The sequence below is a fragment of the Schistocerca cancellata genome, chromosome 1 (assembly GCF_023864275.1).
Source record: "Schistocerca cancellata isolate TAMUIC-IGC-003103 chromosome 1, iqSchCanc2.1, whole genome shotgun sequence".
In the NCBI taxonomy this organism is placed as follows: Eukaryota; Metazoa; Arthropoda; class Insecta; order Orthoptera; family Acrididae; genus Schistocerca; species Schistocerca cancellata.
In genome coordinates, this window is record NC_064626.1 from 804,332,781 (window position 1) to 804,353,679 (window position 20,899).

A 20,899-nucleotide genomic window follows, 5' to 3' on the forward strand; every position below is an offset into this window, starting at 1 on the left:
ATATAAAATTAATTGTGAAAAAAAAATTGCATTGCAAAGATAGGTGCACACTTGCTTGACTATGCACATTTACATACAACATGAAATTTCAGAATTTAAATTGTATAATTTTTTACAGCTTTATAACTTTTCCCACATATTTAATGTTTTTAAATTTTTCACATCTCAAAGATATTGTAGATACAAAGAAAATTACATTCTAAAGAGAAGTTATATACATACCTAGTTGATTGCAAACATTTACATACCTCATTCAGCATAGACTATTACATGCACTCTAGCTATGAAAAGGATATTCAGCATTTAATTTGTTCAGAGTCTTTACATTTTCACTATCTGAACAATTACGATGTGATATTTCTTGACCACAAACAAACTAAATTATACAAATTTCCGATTTATTGAAAAACGTACATAATACATGAGGTCAGATAGATTCAAGATCCTGGTGGTTAATGTAGTCAGTCAGAAAGGAATCATATCAGTTACAAATGGCGGTAGTGATGTCAAGCCACAATCTACAATTACAGTTTACGTGTACAATCTACAATTTGCCGTAACATTTCACATTTTCTGGTATTTACCTTTGCAGATATTTACATTATTTCCATTTTTCAAGTATTTCTATTTACATTTTTCAGGGCCTTATAGATACATTTTTTGGGTGTTTACATCATTTACAATAAACTCAACAATCATCATTATCATTTTTCAAGCGGTAGTGTCCCAATCCAATGTATTTTGTTCATTTGGAAGTGTATAACATTGATCATCCAGTGCAGACAAACCCATTTTGTGTTTTTTAATAGTAGAAACAATATGTTGCTTTGACTGAATTACGTACTGCGCAGTTGTTTTAGCTTCTGAATCTAACACCGATTGGCTGCAATCATAGGTGGTCAACTTCTTCAGACTGCTTTATATCTTTTTCTATGCACATCACGCTTTCATTTTTGGTCTTGAGAGCACACATTTTTGCTCACAGGCCGATAAATTCTGTATCAGGTTCACCATAAGCTGTCTTTCATTAATCCAATCTCTTTTTAAAGTTCATCTTTCATTAATCCAACCTCTTTTTTTATTTACAGCGGAATATTGTAACTAATATTCGCAGGGAAATCCGAACTATCGAATCTTGTATGTACATCACTCTTGATATCCTTGTAGATATTCGGAGTTGTAATGTGACAGATTAAGCGCTCTGTATCCGTGCAGCATATTTTTACACGTTGTGCCGGATACTTGTTTGATATTTATTCATACTGGAATACAATAAGATGTGCTTTCGAGATATCTAAAATGGCTATTCTATTATAATGGGTTTATCAAAGACTGCAGTAAGCCTGCTCAGTTCAATGTCAACTAGATTTCCGTTAAAAATAACGTTCTTTTGAAAATTTGAGCTGGCAGTTAATGCAGCTGCCCCAAACTCTGCTTTATCAGGATGTTGCTAGTCTTATGTCCCGGATATGTCGCACATTTAACATGGTTTTCCACACACACTGCTATTCATCAGCTTGAAAAGCTTCTACCCGAAATAGTACGTTTTTGCGGCTACAGCCGAGGGGATTGCCTAAATGATAAAATTCGATGAATATTTTTTAAAACCAGTAAAGATGTATGCATTGTTTCAAATTTCTTTAATGAATAACATAATTTTTCTTATCGTATAAGGCTGTAATTAATTGCCTTGGGTTTTTACTATCGGATTGCAGCTGTACCAGACATAAGAGCAACTTCGAATGTAAATCGTGAATCCTCTTGCAGTACTCAAGAGTCGCTGCTAAATCGTGCCCTGTGTTGGAATCGCCTGGTAAGTTTTCACGTCAGTAGTTTCGACACTCTCTGCAGGAAACCATTCAAAACTGGATTCCTAAAGGTACTGCCACATCGCCCAGATTTATAGGCTATTCTCATCAATAAACGGGTATATGATGTAAGATACTCGAATTTCGTCGTCATAATCGTCCAACAACTTGTTGTTTCTAACGGGCACGTGTGAAAAACAATGGACAATACCGCATCTGTTGCCATGCTCAACAAACTGGAGTTGTTCAATGTAAAGTGCAATACCTCTTCAGTAATTTTCAGTATAGCATCCCATGACAAGGCAGGCAACGTAAAGGAATGTGCAGTGTCCAATTCATATGTCTTACGGAAAACACCGCAAAAGTTTTCCTACACATTGGCAAGGGATATGGTTCAAATGGGTCTGAGCACTATGGGACTTAACTGCTGTGGTCATCAGTCCCCTAGAACTTAGAACTACTTAAACCTAACTAACCTAAGGACTTCACACACATCCATGCCCGAGGCAGGATTCGGACCTGCGACCGTAGCGGTCGCGCGGTTCCAGACTGTAGCGCCTAGAACCGCTCGGCCACTCTGGCCGGCGGCAAGGGATAGCACGTCAATTTTTAGATACAAATCGGAATAGTTTCCAAGTGTTTTACATTTAAATAGATTCAGTATACAACCCGTTCTTTGGTACTTTATCTATTTTTATTGTTTCACCTACTAGTTAACTTTCAAGTTTTTCATTTTGGGATATGTGATCGTTCGCAAAAATCGATTCGTTGCCCATATATTAATACAGAAGAATACCCTTCGGATTAACTAAATTAAACTCTCAGTCACTGAGAAAATACATTCTCATTATCTCGAATTTATCAGATTTTGGGTGAGATACTCGCTTTTCAAGGGAACACATCAGGAAATTTAGTGAATTGGTGAATTTGAAATTTGCATTACATGTCTTCCCTAGGTGCATTGATGCCCCACCAGCCATCGTGATCGAGGGGTAATGCCAGTCACTGTTCCGAGGCCTACTTTGAAATTCCATCATATTTGAGAAGACATTACGCGGAAAAACGCGTAAAGGTAAAATGTAATGAGATTTACTGACGAGGCTACTGTATTTGACATAAAAATGTGTGTGTGTGTGTGTGTGTGTGTCTGTGTGTGGTGTGTGTGTGTGCGCGCGTGTCTGTGTGTGTGTGTGTGTGTGTGTGTGTGTGTGTGTGTGTGTGTGATTATGAAAAGCTTTTGGTAACTAATCGAATATCGTCATCTCGTACAGTGATTGGTTGAATCCTTCAACTTTCCATTTTACTGTATGCACCATATTTATTTTTTTAAATTTCCCACTGTCCGCCATTTTTAATTTTTAATTAACTGACATAATTAATTTTTAAATTGTCCTTTATCTGTCTTCCTTACATGTTAAATTTACCACCAATTTCAATTTTTTAAATTTCACACTGTTATTTTTTTTTTTTTTATTTCCCACAAACAAGAGCGTGGCTTGTGAGATCACAATGATGGTGTCATAGATAAGGATGCGCGATTTTTGAAGTCATGAATAGGTCATTGACCTGGGTTACTTGACAACATAAATTTAGAGAAAGTGGTCCAGGTAGTACGCTGCAATAGTACTCAAACCGCTATTCAAGATGTCGTGTAGAATCCATGAATCCGGGCAAACATACCATCAGTCATCCACCCTATCCCGACGACAGCAAGTGCAGGCATGTGTGGCTACTATCGCAGATTCAACTTAACATGTCATACATCCAAAGTGCACACAAAAATAATATACAAAAGAATGGAAAAGAAACAGAGATCGTGGTAGATGTCAATCAGTTTGGGTTTCGCAAAGATAAAGATCCCAGAAAGATAGTCCTGACGCTGTGATTAATAATGGAGGCACAGCTTGTGAAAAAGCAAGTCATGTTCATAGGATCTGTTGACTTCGAAAAATCGTTCAGTAATACACGATGGTGCAAATGTCGAAATTCTAAGAATAATAGGAGTGAGCGATACGGAAACAGGGGCAATATTTGCAGAGTAACAATGAGAGAAAAAACAAGATTGTACGACTAAGGAAGAAGTGATCGATTTAAAAAGTGTGATAGGAATGTTTTCTTTGGCCCTTGAATATACATTTAAGGAGCAATAACGGAAATAAGAGGAAGTTCAAAATTAATTGTGCAAGGATATCAACGATAAGATTCGCTGATGATATTGCTATCCTCACTGAAAAGGAAGAAGAATAACAGGACCTCTAGAGTGGTATGAACAATCTAATGAGTACAGAATGTGAATTGAGAGTAAAGCGAAGAAGGACGAAAGCAACAACGAGCAACAGAAATGAGGTCCCCTAATCTCATAACATCAAAACTGGTGATCACCAAGTAGATAAAGGTAAGGAATTCTGCTGCTTAACGCCTGATGGATGAAACATGGAAAATATAAAATGCAGACTAGCACAAGCACAGAGGGTATTCCTGGCCGAAAGAAGTCTATTAGTAAAATAGGTCTTAATGTGAGTAAGAAATTTCTGAGGCTTTACGTTCGGAGCACACGAAAATCGGCAAAGAAGAATTCGATATGTGGTGCTACAGAAGAATGTTTGAAAGCAGGTGCACAGATAAGAAATGAGAAAGTTTTCCACAGAATGGATGACGAAAGGAACGTTTGGAAAACACTGACGAAGAAAAAGGGAGGGGATGGTAGGGCATATTTTGAAGAGAGATCAGGGAAAAACTTTCGTAGTACTAGAGGGAGCTGTTCAGGGTAAAAGCTGTAGGGCAAGGCAAGGATTGGAGTACATCCAACTTAACTGCGGCTGTTTATTAGGAGCACCTTTTCATATACCACATGTCTGCAATACGCGCGCTATTAATCACTTGTTGGCAGAAAGCCGCTCCGCGTGCCAACTCGTCTGTTCACGTGATGCATCTTTCTGAAATGCGGAAATGTAGGGATCTCTAACCATGACGCTTAAAACTTTGACCAGACTCGGCAAATGGGAACACAAGGCGCGTGTAAATTCGCTTTGATCCAGAAGGTCACAAAGAAATCTTCGTTTCTCGTCTCTTCTTACACCTGGGTAGGATGCCAGTAATAGGGAGAAATTCAGACCTTTGTTCTGTGTGCAAGATGCAAGCTTTAGACCAGCACACCTCGGAGTAAATGCTGAGATGCATATAACCGCTCGCACTGAGAGAAAAAAATAGCATTTGATTTCATCCCAATGAGCTTCTTAAAATTACCAGTTTTTCACAAAGTTTCACTATTCCGCTTTGCTATTCATCTGAAAATTTCGCGTGCTAAATATGGGCCTTTGATCACACTCGTATTTGCTTTGTAACATGTGGTGATCCGAATCTGTTTCATTGATAGACATTTGTAACCTCAAAAGACACCTAGACAGCACTTTGAATTTTAAATGGGTGTTTTATAGACTAAGCAGAGCTAATTTTGTGTCGTGGTTCTAAGATGCTGCTTAGAATGGATTGAAAAATAGTCAGTTCTGTATGTGTATATACGGTCAGCAGGCCCGGACTGTAAATTTAACTTCTTTGTCCATTACGAGGGGTTTCAATTTAGCTATAGAGATTTATTATGCTACACTACTTATCCTAATTTACCGATTCTACCATGAATAACATCCATGTTGGAATTTCGAAACTTGGTCCCATGGGACGACGTATCTATTGAATATACGATGCATTCTGCTCAAGAGTCACTGCACACGAGCACTCCCTTAAGATTGTTTTAAAGTGATTTTCAGCTTACGACGTAACGTGAAGCTGATGTAGCACTCCGAGACCATTAGACGGTGGCAACAAAAAATTTGCGACTAATAACTTTACTCAGCAGGAATTACGTTCACAGTTTATTAGGTGGTGATAGGTGGCAGCTAATAAGATACATTATTGGAGTTAGTTGGACCTATAAGGTACACCTTGTCACACTTTGAGTTCATGCAGATTGTCGTTTACAGTTCCCACTAACAAGGGGAGGCCGCCAATTGTGAAATTCAGATTCGATTCATACTGCGCATAATAAAAGCTAATGGCCAGAGGTGTAATGTGGCAAAGCACCAAGATGCACTTCTCAGCCGTTGTCGAGAAAATCGACAGTTAAAACAAACCGTTGCGGTGAATACTCTATACGATTAATAGTTTTGTACAGCGTCGTGGCGCAGCGGTAAGTGCTCGGGTTCGTAATCCGAAGGTCGCCGGATCGAATCTCGCGCCATGCAACTTTTTTTTATTATTTGTTTTTTTTGTAATTCCAATGTGCACACACACAGACACACACACACACACACACACACACACAAACAAACACAAACACACACATAAACACACACACACACAAACACAAACACAAACACACACACACACACAAACTATTAATGAATTGCTTATGCATGTTGGTGAAGGCGGATCGCTCTCCAATTGTACCGCCTCCATTTTTCCGTTTGTTTAACAGGGTGTACCAAATCTCTCACGTACGCACTGATTTTCGACGATGTTATAAGTTGCTAGGGACCGCATCTACCTTCTTTCGAAGTTAGCAGGCAACTACGCTGTTATGCGGCGGCTAGTTTCGGCCCATTCAACATCTGTCCTTCAAATGTAACGAGCGAGTAACGGAGTTTACATTTCGTACCTGCCACAGCAAATTTGTGTTCATGGGGTCTCTTTTCTAATTCGAACGTTTGACTTACGCTATACGTATTCGTTTCGGAATATCGTTTCTACGTCTTCCGTTAACTATAGGTGGTAAACATTATGAAGACAATAACATCTGTGAAATACAACTTTGTTTGCGGAAAATATAATGATGTTCGAAGTATATATTATATATTTGAATTAAAAAAAACAAATACTAAAAAAAAAGGTTGCATGGTGCGAGATTCGATCCGATGACCTTCGGATTACGAACCCGAGCGCTTACCGCTGCGCCACGACGCTGTAGATAATTATTAATCGTAGAGAGTATTTCACCGGAACGGTTTCTTTTAACTGTCGATTTTCTCGACAACGGCTGAGAAGTGCATATTGGTGCTTTGCCACATTACACCTCTGGCCATGAGCTTTTATTACGCGCAGTATGAATCGAATCTGAATTTCACAATTGGCGGCCTCCCCTTGTAAGTATTCGATGTTCAAACGGTATTATGACCAAGTAACTTTCCCTTGTTGCTGGGCGTTGCGAAAATTTTGCAATATTCTTATTACTAATCAGAAGTTAAATAATGTTGTCACTTAATCAAACCTTTTGTTTGGTGGTATGTATCAGGGCATGAACAGTGATCATATTCCTGAACGGATAGTTGTCGTTAATTCAAGGAAGAATGGCAGTTTTCACAACAAGGAAGTAGAGTGTAAGTTCTACTCTGAGATCAAGAGGTTTGCACAGAAGAGCAATTCGTGGCGGGATGCATCAAACCAGTCAGCAGACAGATGTCAAAATAAATTTCTGTTACTAGTAAGAAAGCTGTAACTTACATCCCTATCAACAACAGTTCAGCATCATAGCCGTTCTATAAAATGTGTGAAAACAAGACGAACATGTGTAATACTAAAGTCTTAGCACAAAACGTAAACGAGTGCAATATACTAATGTCATGTGACGATTTTAGTTTGGTGTTGAGCCCTTACCACCACCTCTCACGACGGTGTTTCTAACAATAACCGAAAAAATACGAGGGGTGTTTTTTTTAATTAAGTACCGTTTTGAAATTTAAAAAAGACATACTAAGATATCAAAATAATTTTATTTTTACATGAAAGTTTGTACCTTAATCTACGCACTGACGCCATTAAAGTCTGATTCTTCCTTGTTTACGTTGTGTACTGAGTGTTTAAGATGCCTCCGATAATCGTGAGTCCCGCTGACTGTGAAGTCCGGGCTGTTATAAGATTTCTTGGTGCTAAAGGCCTAAAAGCGATCGATATTCATCGTGAGATCTGGGCAGTTTACGGAGAAAACATTATGAGAGATGGCATGGTAAGAAAGTAGGTGAGAGCATGGATGCACAAATGTGCATAATGAACAATGGACTGGGCGTCGTTCGGTCGTTAATGAAAGTTTGGTGCAGGAAATGGACAATAAGGTGAGAGAAAACAGACGCTTTACGATTTCCTCCTTGCGGGATGAATTTCCTAATGTTTCTCGTATTGTTTTGTATGGCATTTTGACTGAGCACTTGAATTACCGAAAACTGTGCGCACGTTGGGTACCGAAAATGTTGATGGATGTGCACAAAACCAAACGTTTTGACAGTGCATTGACTTTCCTTGAGCGGTACCACAACGACGGTGATGATTTCTTAAGCCAAATTGTTACGGGCGATGAAACATGGGTGACCTACGTCACACCAGAATCAAAGCAACAGTCCATGGAATGGCGGCATTCAGATTAACCCAGAAAAGTGAAGTTTAAGCAAAAACAATTTCTGCCCAGAAAATCATGTGCACAGTTTTTTGGGACAGAAAAGGAGTATTGCTTGTGGAATTCCTGCCTCGTAATGAGACAATCAATGCAGTAGCTTACTGTAAGACACTGCACCATCTGCGCCGTTCAATTCAGAACAAAAGACGTGGCAAGTTGAGCAAGGGCATCGTTTTGCGGCAAGACAATGCCCGTCCGCATGTGGCGAATCAGACCAAAGATCTCATCACATCTTTTCGAAGGGGAAACTCTATATCATCCTCGGTAGAGCCCCGATCTTGCACCCAGTGAGTACCATCTGTTCCTGCACTTGAAGAAACACCTGGGCGGTCAGTGTCTTCAAGACGATGACGAAGTCAAAACAGTGGTGATGCAGTGGTTAACAAGTCAGGCGGCAGACTTTTATGAGGAGGGTATTCAAAAACGGGTGCAACGTTATGACAAGTGCCTCAATATTGACGGAAATTATGTAGAAAAGTAGATTAAGTTGCAGGCTTTCATGTAAAAATAAAATTATTGAGATATCTTAGAACGTCTTTTTTTAATTTCAAAACGGTACTTACTTTAAAAACACGCCTCGTATGTATCATGCGCGGTTATTCATTCTTCCTACAGAAAACTGACCATCCACCTTTCGGGGGCATCTTCACCTGCAGTTCAGTCTACAGGGCTGCCCTGTTAGAAAACGATTAATGGTTCCTGACTGGATAATCTGTAGTAGAACCAGCCGCTCTAAACTATTCTGAAGAGTACATCACGTTTTCTAATATCAGGTTAACTGAGCTGTTAATTGAAAGGTGGTTTGTGAGTGAAATCTTCAATATATTGCTACTTCTTGTATGCAAAACGCAGGATCACACAATAAGTAACAGTAACAAGAAGTACAGTAACAACTTCTGCAACACTGAACATGACAACAAACAAAATCACAGGGTGCAACGATCACGCAGGACAACTGGCTGATTGAAACTGAAGCACAGTGCAACTGGAATTGTTGTGGTGGTGGGGTGAAGTTCTGACAACTTCAGGTGGTTGCCGCAGCCAAAGGTATCACGGAGCTGACAGAATGTGGTGCGACCCCCATTCCCCCTTTTCTGCTTCATCATAGCTGTGAATCCGAAAGTAAATTTGAAAAAAATATAGAACAATTTTGCATGGAGCATAATTTCACCATCGCTAATACTTAGTTTAAGAATCGTGAAAGAAGATTGTGTCTGTGGAAGAGACCTAGGGACACAGGAAGACTTCAGATTAGACTTGACCACTGTTTCTATGTTTCGATACAGTGTATCGATACGTGGAACTGTTTCAGTGTTTCGGAACGGCTGTGGTTCACTGTTTCGAAGCAGTGGTGTTTCATTCCGCCCCTGTCTCGGATAACCGGACCATATTCGATCTCGAGCCAGACACAGAAACTGTATCGTTGTTTCAAAATAAGGCTGTTTCACTCCACCTGTGCTTGGAACGGACTAATTGTATCGAAACAGTGATGTTTCATTCCGCTCTGTGTCGGACGAGATTCGGGCTCGGCACAGGTACTGAAAAACAACATAACACTTCATGAAATACTTTCAGGAGTGTCGAAATCTTTTTGACAAGCAATAGCATAAAGTTTAAGATATCCGAAAATAAAGCTTCGTTTCTAGCTTACTGTCCTATTACGAAATGGCGTAACATCTGCTTTATAAACACTAACCAAACAATAAAACACGCATACTGTTCACATTCAAAATAATAAATATGTGAAAATCATTCAGTTAAATTACACTTTTTTATAACATACGCTTCTCTGTTCATGTGCAGTAATCCCATTAAGTAACGCAAGTAAGCCTACAACATTTTGAAGAAAAAAAAAGGCGTAGAGTGACAGTTATTAGACATATACATAAATTTGATGTAGGTATAATTGCAAGCAATCTGTTTGACGTATCACTGACAGTGTAATGGTGAACGGGAAAGGCTGGGAAGCATGGTGAATTTATAGTAACGGTTCGAAACACCTTGAAAGACAAAATTTTTTTCTGTTATACTTTGTTATTTATTCGAATTATTTGGCGTTATTTGTGAGTCTATAGTCACTGTGCCTATTATCCACAATGATTCTCTTTGTGTGAATGGAAATTAGTAGGATGGGTATATTACCCATACTAACAGAATATGGGAATCCCAGTAGCATATCCGTTATTTCTGCAGTTTGCTCCCACTTCCAGCTCCGTTCGTGGTGGTTCTTCTGTCTTCAGCTATGGCTGTCCTCACCCAATTGAAAAGTATGGAAGTCATACGACACGAAAGCAGCGCATTTGCTGCAGGAAATACTAAACTGCCAAGACGCCTAAGTGATAGTTTCATGCTTTCTGCGATATGATTAGCGCTCTCGCACCTCATTTGTGTTTATATGGACATACTTATAGAGTAGGCATTCAAGATGATTAAATGTGTAGGTTTATTAGATTACAAAACACAAACTGTTTCACTGTTTCGAAACAGCGTATCGAAACATTACATTGTACTGCTTCATTTGTTTCGAAACAGTTACGTGTTTCAGTTTGCCCACCTCTACTTCAGATTGAGGATACAGGGCCGCACAGAAGCCATGGAGAGTTTGGCTGCCGCCAAGGACACTAGCACACAGCGCGCAAAAACTAGCTGAGGAAAGTATATTAAAATGTCTCGAAAGACAGTTTTAAAGTTAACGGGGAGAGGTACATCAGTTCTCTTGTCAACGTGCTCCTACCTTCTGCCCGCGATAAGAAGCTTTTCCCTCGGCCCGAGGCTAAACGAACGCTCTTGTCACAGTGGCATTTCGTCCACGTAGCATCATAACGAAATTCCTATCGAATATACATCGTATAGGTTACATGCCAATAGTGAGCTTTTTTAATACACCTGCCGCCTATACAAACAGCTCACATTCAACAACTGAGTTTTCGATACAACTTCGCTACGGTATTGGAGGATCTTAAAGGCTGTCGAGTGGGTGCTGAAGAAAATGTGCTGTCTGTTAGGAGCCTTACGATTGTTATCGATTTCAGCCAACTGACCACTGTTGTGAAATTGTTTAAACGAGAGTGCTTCAAATTATTTAACAGAATAATAAGTGAAATGGGAAACAGATCTTATACGTAACATACCATTTCATCCGTATCAACAACAGTTCAGCAACACTTTAATTTTCTGCCAGGAAATAAGATGCCTTTATCTTATTTTGCAAAATATGCATCAGACTTCGATGTCAAATATAGCAGCAATAATCGACGATATGCTTATCCAAATATGGATGTAGCTTTGGGTACATTTATGACATCTCCAGTGAGTGCAGGATCTGGTCAGCGCAGTGGCAGAAAATTAAAGATGACGCAAAACAACTTACCGTCGAGTAGAGGTGAAGTAGATTGTCAAATTCAGCTGTCTTTTGGATAGAATACGACACAGCTACTAAATTTGACACAACCAATGCAACGAAATGGAAACTAAAGTTGTAGTAAAACGTAATTCTTGAAAAGGAAGATGATCTCAACATTAATTTATAGCCTCTTTGCTTTTATTTTCAACTATTAATAATTTGTGAGGAGTAAATAAAATCTTATTTATTACAGATCATACTAAAATCAGTGTGCAGTCGCCGATATAAAAGAGATATGTAGAATTTGGCTTGGAGTTTTATAAGAAAGTTCATACAACTTGTAATTTATTTACACCAGTGCTGCATTAAAGTAGCTATGTCCAACGTTTTTCATCTCTTTTTGTTATTGTTGATGTTGCTGTTGAGCTCTTCAGATGGAAGACTGGTCTAATGCAGCTCTCCATGCTAGGCTACCCTGTCCAAGCCTCTTCATCTCTACACTACTTCAGCAACATATATCCATTTCAGCCTGCTTACTGTATTAAGGCCTTAGGCTCCCTCTACAATTTTTACAACCCATCCCCACCACTTACATATACAGTTACCAAACTGACAACTCCTTTTTGTCTCAGAATGTGTTCTACCAATCGATTCCTTCATTTACACAAGTTTTGCCTACATTTCCTTTTTTTCCCAACTGATACAGTAACTCCTCCTTTTTAATTCGATCTACCCATCTAATATTCAACATTCTTCTACAGCACCAAGTTTCAAAACTTTCTATTTTCTTCTTATTTGTACTGACTGTCATCCACATTTAACTTACATACAAGGAAACATACCAGACAAATATCTTCAGAAAAGGCATCCTAACTCTAATATTTGTATTAGTTGTTAACGAATTCTTTTTTTTCATAAATAGAAACATCACAAAACCACCAACAGCTGAAACTATGCCCTTCAGACAGTGCAGATTAAACCCCACATTGGGCGGCCCGTGCATTCGACGACGCCTCGTCTCACTTCTAAAAAAGGCGTAATCACGACTCGTCGGACCACAGTACACAACCCTGGTCAGCTATTGTCCCATTTCTGCATTGTTTGGCCCATCGAAGAAAAAATTGTTCAAATGGCTCTGAGCACTATGCGACGTAACATCTTAGGTCATCAGTCCCTTAGAACTTACAACTACTTAAACCTAACTAACCTAAGGACATCACACACATCCATGCCCGAGGCAGGATTCGAACCTGCGACCGTAGCGGTCGCGCGGTTCCGGACTAAAGCACCTAGAACCGCTCGGCCACCTCGGCCGGCCCCACCGAAGACATGAAGCTTTACATGCCGCTATGAGCTTCTTGTGCGAGGTACCAGACTCCAAATAACCATTGCACGCAAGCCTTTCGCTATGTTCGTTTGGAAACCGGTTGAGATGTATTTGCACTCACTGACAGCAGCAATTTCTGTTGGGAATTTTACCATGGTTTGGAGCCACAGTCATGTCATACACTCCTGGAAATGGAAAAAAGAACACATTGACACCGGTGTGTCAGACCCACCATACTTGCTCCGGACACTGCGAGAGGGCTGTACAAGCAATGATCATGCGCACGGCACAGCGTACACACCAGGAACCGCGGTGTTGGCCGTCGAATGGCGCTAGCTGCGCAGCATTTGTGCACCGCCGCCGTCAGTGTCAGCCAGTTTGCCGTGGCATACGGAGCTCCATCGCAGTCTTTAACACTGGTAGCATGCCGCGACAGCGTGGACGTGAACCGTATGTGCAGTTGACGGACTTTGAGCGAGGGCGTATAGTGGGCATGCGGGAGGCCCGTCGACCTGGGACCGGACCGCAGCGACGCACGGATGCACGCCAAGACTGTAGGATCCTACGCGGTGCCGTAGGGGACAGCACCACCACTTCCCAGCAAATTAGGGACACTGTTGCTCCTGGGGTATCGGCGAGGACCATTCGCAACCGTCTCCATGAAGCTGGGCTACGGTCCCGCACACCGTTAGGCCGTCTTCCGCTCACGCCCCAACATCGTGCAGCCCGCCTCCAGTGGTGTCGCGACAGGCGTGAATGGAGGAACGAATGGAGACGTGTCGTCTTCAGCGATGAGAGTCGCTTCTGCCTTGGTGCCAATGATGGTCGTATGCGTGTTTGGCGCCGTGCAGGTGAGCGCCACAATCAGGACTGCATACGACCGAGGCACACAGGGCCAACACCCGGCATCATGGTGTGGGGAGCGATCTCCTACACTGGCCGTACACCACTGGTGATCGTCGAGGGGACACTGAATAGTGCACGGTACATCCAAACCGTCATCGAACCCATCGTTCTACCATTCCTAGACCGGCAAGGGAACTTGCTGTTCCAACAGGACAATGCACGTCCACATGTATCCCGTGCCACCCAACGTGCTCTAGAAGGTGTAAGTCAACTACCCTGACCAGCAAGATCTCCGGATCTGTCCCCCATTGAGCATGTTTGGGACTGGATGAAGCGTCGTCTCACGCGGTCTGCACGTCCAGCACGAACGCTGGTCCAACTGAGGCGCCAGGTGGAAATGGCATGGCAAGCCGTTCCACAGGACTACATCCAGCATCTCTACGATCGTCTCCATGGGAGAATAGCAGCCTGCATTGCCGCGAAAGGTGGATATACACTGTACTAGTGCCGACATTGTGCATGCTCTTTTGCCTGTGTCTATGTGCCTGTTGTTCTGTCAGTGTGATCATGTGATGTATCTGACCCCAGGAATGTGTCAATAAAGTTTCCCCTTCCTGGAACAATGAATTCACGGTGTTATTATTTCAATTTCCAGGAGTGTATTTCATAAATGAAAGTTCCGCCATTTCGCTGTAAAGATCGTTATTTCTAATGTTTAATCACGATTTCGGCTTTTGGCCATTTTCAAGTACTGTCTTGGCTGTTTGACTTGAGATAATAGTACCTACACATGTAACGTCTGCACTTGCTGATAATTTTATGGCACAGTCACCCTGCGTATGTTATACATGTTTGTTTTATTTCTGCCACATACTTTCTGAATATGTTCTCTTTTTTATGCTGTAGCACGTGCATGTAACCAAGTTAAACATATTTTGACATTGACTTCGGTTATAGAAGTCTGATCATGCCCAACATTGTTCAAATGGTTCAAATGGCTCTGAGCACTATGGAACTTAATAGCTGAGGTCATCAGTCCCCTAGAACCTTGAACTACTTAAACCTAACTAACCTAAGGATATCACACAGACATCCATGCCCGAGGCAGGATTCCAACCTGCAACCGTAGCGGTCGCGCTGTTCCAGACTCAAGCGCCTGGAACCGCTCGGCCGCACCGACCGGCCCCAACATTGTGATACTTGAAAATGGCCAAAGGCCGAAATCACAATCGCACAGTAGAATAATCGATCTATACAGTGAAACGGCGGAACTTTCGTTTACAAGTGTTACATGTCTGTGGCTCCAGACCACGGGAAAATAACCAGCAGGAATTGCTTTTCTCAGTGAGTGCAGGCACATCTCGATCACTTTCCACGCGAACATCCCGTAAATCTTGTATGCAGTGGATATTTGGAATTTGGTACCTAGCAGAAGCCCATTGTCCACAGCGGCACGTAAGGCTTTAAGTCTTCGATAAGTGAGACATGTAGAAACGGGACAGTAGCTGACTAGGGTCGTGTACTGTGGTCGGAAAAGTCGAGATTACGCCTTTTTTTTTTAAATGAGGCGAGGCGTCGAGTGCACGGACTTCCCAATAAGACGTTTAACCCATAGAGTCTGAAGGATGTAATTCGAAACGTGAGTGGTTTTGTGACGTTTGAGAGGTGTTTGTCATTCCACTGCTTGGGTCCGTTCATTCAAGTTACTCCATCCTATGTGTTCCTGGGGACACTCCCGTCTTCCACGACGATACCAGCCTGTTCACAGGGATGCACTCGTAGGATCCTTATTTTACTACACTAAGGCCCCCAGTCGCACTTCAACTGACCCACTAAATCATCCATTCTTAATCACACAGAAAATGTCTGGGTGTATTTGGAACTGCGAGTGAAACCCGTAATCTGATAACTGTGGGCTCTTACCGTCCATGACCGGCTTCAACTGCATATGGCATACCTGCAGAAAGTTGTTGGCTCCTTTCCTTGCCCAGTTGAGGATTTCATTAAGGCTACAGATAATAAATACACGATATTAGACACATGTTTCCTTGGAATGACTAATCAACTAACAGTCTACATTTCAAGTATCAGTGCACACGAGCCTGACATTTCGTGCCCTTTACAACGTAATTGGACTTCGAATGAAACTGGTTTCAACTTTTTTTACTTTGTCCTATTCTCTCGGCTCAAGTTCAGTTTTTAGCGTGGTACTATCGTCTTATCGTGTCCTCCAGATTTGTCTCCTCGTTGAGTATACTAATTTTGACACTCAATGCCATGCAATCCTGGAGACACTGGAAGCTTGTGATCTGACTGAGACACGAAATTCTTTAACTGCTCCGATTCACTGACTTCCGTAGATTCTATCCAGCATTTACACTCAATAAACAAAACAAACAAATACAATACGCCATTTACCAGTTATGGCAGCAATGGAAGACTGGTTTTGTGCAGCTCTCCACTCTAGTCTATTCTGTGCCTCTTCACCTCTTCATAACTACTGCAACCTACATCCATTTGAACGTGCTTACTTGTACTCATCATTTTGTCTCCTTCTTCAGTTCTAACACCCCCCCCCCCCCCCCACACACACACACTTCCCTCCGTTATCAAACCGACGATTTCGTGATGCCTCAAGATGTTCCCTATCATTCGAACCCTCCTTTTGGTCAAGTTGCGCCATGAGTTTCTTTTTCCTCAATTCGATTCAGTACCTTTCATTAGTCGTTCGATCTACTCATCTAATTTCAGCATTCATCTATAGACCTCATTTCAAAACCTTATATTATGTTTATATTTGATCTGGTTATCGTCCACGTTTCACTTCTGTATAAAGTTACACTCCAGATAAATGCGTCCAGTAAAGTAGTCCTAATACTTAAATAAGGATGTTAAAAGTTTCTCTTTTTCAGAAAATTTTTCTTGCAATTGCCAGTCTGTTTTTTACCCTCGTGACTTCGGCTATCGTTTTGCTTCCCAAATAGCAAAAATCATGTACTATTTTTTGTCCAATGAAATCTTCTCGGTTTACAAGCCGCTTCACTTGGAATAAAACACTCGACCTTTCAACAGCTGTCTCCGCTTCGTCATCGGAAATTAAAATTACTGACTTCCAGGCCTGGCATGGTGTTATGCTTATATAAATGTATGGCAGCGTTTGGAACCTTCCAGAGACGGCCAGCTCTAGCAGCCCCATCCAGCCGCGGGACCGAGTGACGTCGGATGCCGCGAGGAGCCGGCGTCACTTCCGAAACTGCCGCTGCCGCGACCCTACGATCGTCAGGCATTCGTCTTTCCTTTCGTTCAGTGTCCAAAGCCCGCCCCCATGCCCTACTAATTGTGTACCCCAGGTCTATGTTAAAACTGTTGCTGTTTTTTTTCTAATTTCTGCCGCTTCTTTACAACAGAATCCCAATATGATGGTGTTTGAGACAAAGCTCTCGAGGCAGGATTCGAACCTGCGACCGTAGCGGTCGCGCGGTTCCAGACTGTAGCGCCTGGAACCGTCGGCCACTCCGGCCGGATAGTCGTGACACAAGGGGACTATTTTCTTTTCTTTTTTGCTCTGCTCTTTTGCTCTTCTCTTTTTGCCATTGTGCTTGTCTCTCTCGGTTAGCTTGATTCATGTTACGCAATTAATTCTGCGGATTCGATGAAATGGACATAGGAGATCTTTCTTGGACTGTTACTTAATTATTTACAGCTGTAAATATTATTGCCAATCAGAATATCAAGTGTACATTTGAATATCACGCGATTCTTGTAGAGGATATTTTGTTTCAAATAATAGGCTGTGTGGAATAGTGTATGTTGACTTTTATTTCTTTAATATATACTCTTAAATTTTAACCGTCCGCAGCTCGTGGTCGTGCGGTAGCGTTCTCGCTTCCCACGTACGGGTTCCCGGGTTCGATTCCCAGCGGGGTCAGGGATTTTCTCTGCCTCGTGATGACTGGGTGTTGTGTGATGTCCTTAGGTTAGTTAGGTTTAAGTAGTTCTAAGTTCTAGGGTACTGATGACCATAGATGTTAAGTCCCATAGTGCTCAGAGCCATTTCTTAAATTTTAACCGTATTTCATTTATAAACCTGTCCTTCCTTTACAGATTCATCATTATATATATATATATATATATATATATTAAAACGGATGCATTTCTTTTGGTTATTATATTTTGCGTGCGCCATTTGATACGCCGTAGTCTTTTGTTTGTGAAACACCATAGAACCAGCATGCATCATTTTTATATTGCGAAGTCCAGTAGTCAGTTTGATACTAATTTCCGCAAAGAGACATGTTTAAATTCACGGTCAGTAGCAAATTTTACCAAAATATTTGCTCTTCAAGCCAAAACTGTGAACTGTTGCGAAAGTTCTGAATTAAGTCAGTCATTTAACGAAAGAGGCCCCAGTTTCTTTTAACGTTGCTGCCATTGCTTTTCATTTTAAAATAAAAATAGTTCACAATCCGAAATTGCCTTTCATATTAATTGCAAGTAAAATAATTAAATCTCAAATAACGGGTGGTGACTTTAAAATTTTATTCCCGTTTTCTAAGCAATGTTCAGTCATGGCCGAATTCTCAAGTTCCGTTTGTTTAATTAGTCGTGAATTCTCTGCACAACGCGCATCAAAAGTTCGAATAGTTTGACCTGTCCTATGTAAATGGTACTACATTCACAGGGGATGCCATATATGTCAGGAACTCGAAGACCTATGTTGTCTTTTTACAGGGCGTAGTATATCTCTCGTCTCTGAGACGTGCTGGAACATTGGTATCAGTCCATGTCCTAGTGTTACGAGTTGTTCTGAATACAGTGCAGTGCTCTCCGTAATTTCCGGATTACGTCTGTTCAATACTGTTGTTATAAATATCGTGGTTTTTAGAGTTTTCATGCGTTTCGTGTCTTTCGTGAATAAAAATTACGTTAAGAGAAAATCCGTTTTGTCTATTGCGACCAGATGGATTATATGGTAATGTGCATTTGGTGTGGATGACGAATAAAACACAATCTCTCTCATCAGTTAGTAGAAATTCAAAATTCTAAACTGTTCACAAATTCTATATCAGCTCGAAGCCCCTACGTGCTACTGTGCGAAAAGATTTACCCACACATTGCATAGCACATACTCTTTAATTGGCCCCTGTGAATGTGCTTGGTCTTACCAGTTTGGCTTCGTTTCGTCAATGGGGCACCAACTCACATTCATCGCAATGTATCCAATATTCCACAAAAGTATTTAATATAAATGTAGGCAAGATTTTCTATGCAAAATCAAATATGCACTCACATATTTTTTGAAGGTTCACAAGTTCAAGTTTATTTCGTATTGGAAATAACATAGAAAAACATAGAAAAATCGAAAGTCACAGTTCGCAATAACAGCCCTAAGCAAGGCAAGTTCATACAACGCAGTGGGGTCCATGACAACAGAATACAATGCTTTAACAGTAACTTAGGTGGTCTGGGATGAGCTATGGTTGAAAGAGATGCTAATGTATAATTCAGTTTATCCCATAGTAAATAAGTGTCAATATTCAAAATTGCTTTCCTAAAAAGCATGTAAGTTACGGGATACTAAGAGAATTAAAAAATTTAAAAAAATGCCAGAGTAATACAAGATCCGACATAGCTTGGATAATACAAAAAATACCGTAGTATTTTATCGAAGGCCATTAAAATGTCCAGAAGTATGCAAGTGCTGACAAAAATATATAATGCAGATAATAAGGTTAGAACTACATGGGATACTGTCAAATGGGAGACAGGAGAGACAGCAAGTGTACAAGATACCATAACAATTAAACTAAATAACAATGTTGTGACTGATAACTCACAAGCTGCGAATACTTTTAACAATCACTTTCTAAATATAGCAGCAAAAATAGGATTAAATTGCTCAGATGAAGAAGCAAGAGAAAATACAATGCCATCCCATATAATTTTTAAGCAACTAGAATTAGCACCAACATCCTTCACTGAACTTAAAAGCATTATAAAAATTCTGAAAACATAACTCCTGTGGAGTTGATGGAATTTCAAACAGAATTCTCAAAAGTTGTTCCAACTTAATAATTTATGTCCTTAGTGATCTATGTCATGCATCGCTGGCACAGATAATTTTTCCAGACAGGCTAAAATATTTAACTGCTGTGCTACTTCATAAGAAAGGTCACAAGACAGTCTTAAACAATTATCATCCTCCTTCCTCATAGACATATTTTTCCAAAACATTCGAAAAAGTAATGTACTCTAGAGTAGTCGCACACTTGAGTGGAAACAATTTACTTAGCATATCACAGTTTGGATTCTGGAAGGTTTGCTCGACTGAGAATGCTGTTTGCATAGTCATTCATCTAATAGCTCAGACGTTAAACAATAAAATATCACCGGTTAGTATTTTTGTGATCTTTCCAGGGAGTTTGATTGTGTAGATCATATTACCCTCTTAGAGAAACGTAATTTTTATGGAACTGTTGGCTTGACGCACAGCTGGTTTGAATCATACTTAAGAAACAGAATTCAAAAGGTTGTTTGAATAAAGTGTAGAACATTATAGTGACTGGGGAGAAATAGTAAAGGGAATCCCATAGGTTTCAATTTTGGATCCAAATCTATTCATTATATATCTGAATGACCTTCCATTTAACATTCAACAAACAGTATTGGTACGTTTTGCGCACGGTATTAATGTTATAATAAATACTATTAGACATAAAGCAACAGAAGATACGGTGAATGATATTTTCCAAGTAATTATGAAGTGGTTCTCAGAAAATTGCACTCACTAAATCACTCGGTCGTCAGGCCACGAGTGGCCTACCGTAACCATCCGACCGCCGTGTCAGCCTCAGTGGAGGATGCGGATAGGAGGGGCGTGGGGTCAGCATACCGCTCTCCCGGTCGTTATGATGGTATTCTTGACCGAAGCCGCTACTATTCGGTCGAGTAGCTCCTCAATTGGCATCACGAGGCTGAGTGCACCCCGAAGAATGGCAACAGAGCATGGCGGCCCGGATGGTCATCCATCCAAGTGCCGAACACTCCCGACAGCGCTTAACGTCGGTGATCTCACGGGAACTATACACAGTCCTGTAGAACAAATAGAGGCATCGTAACAGTTGATGCAGCTC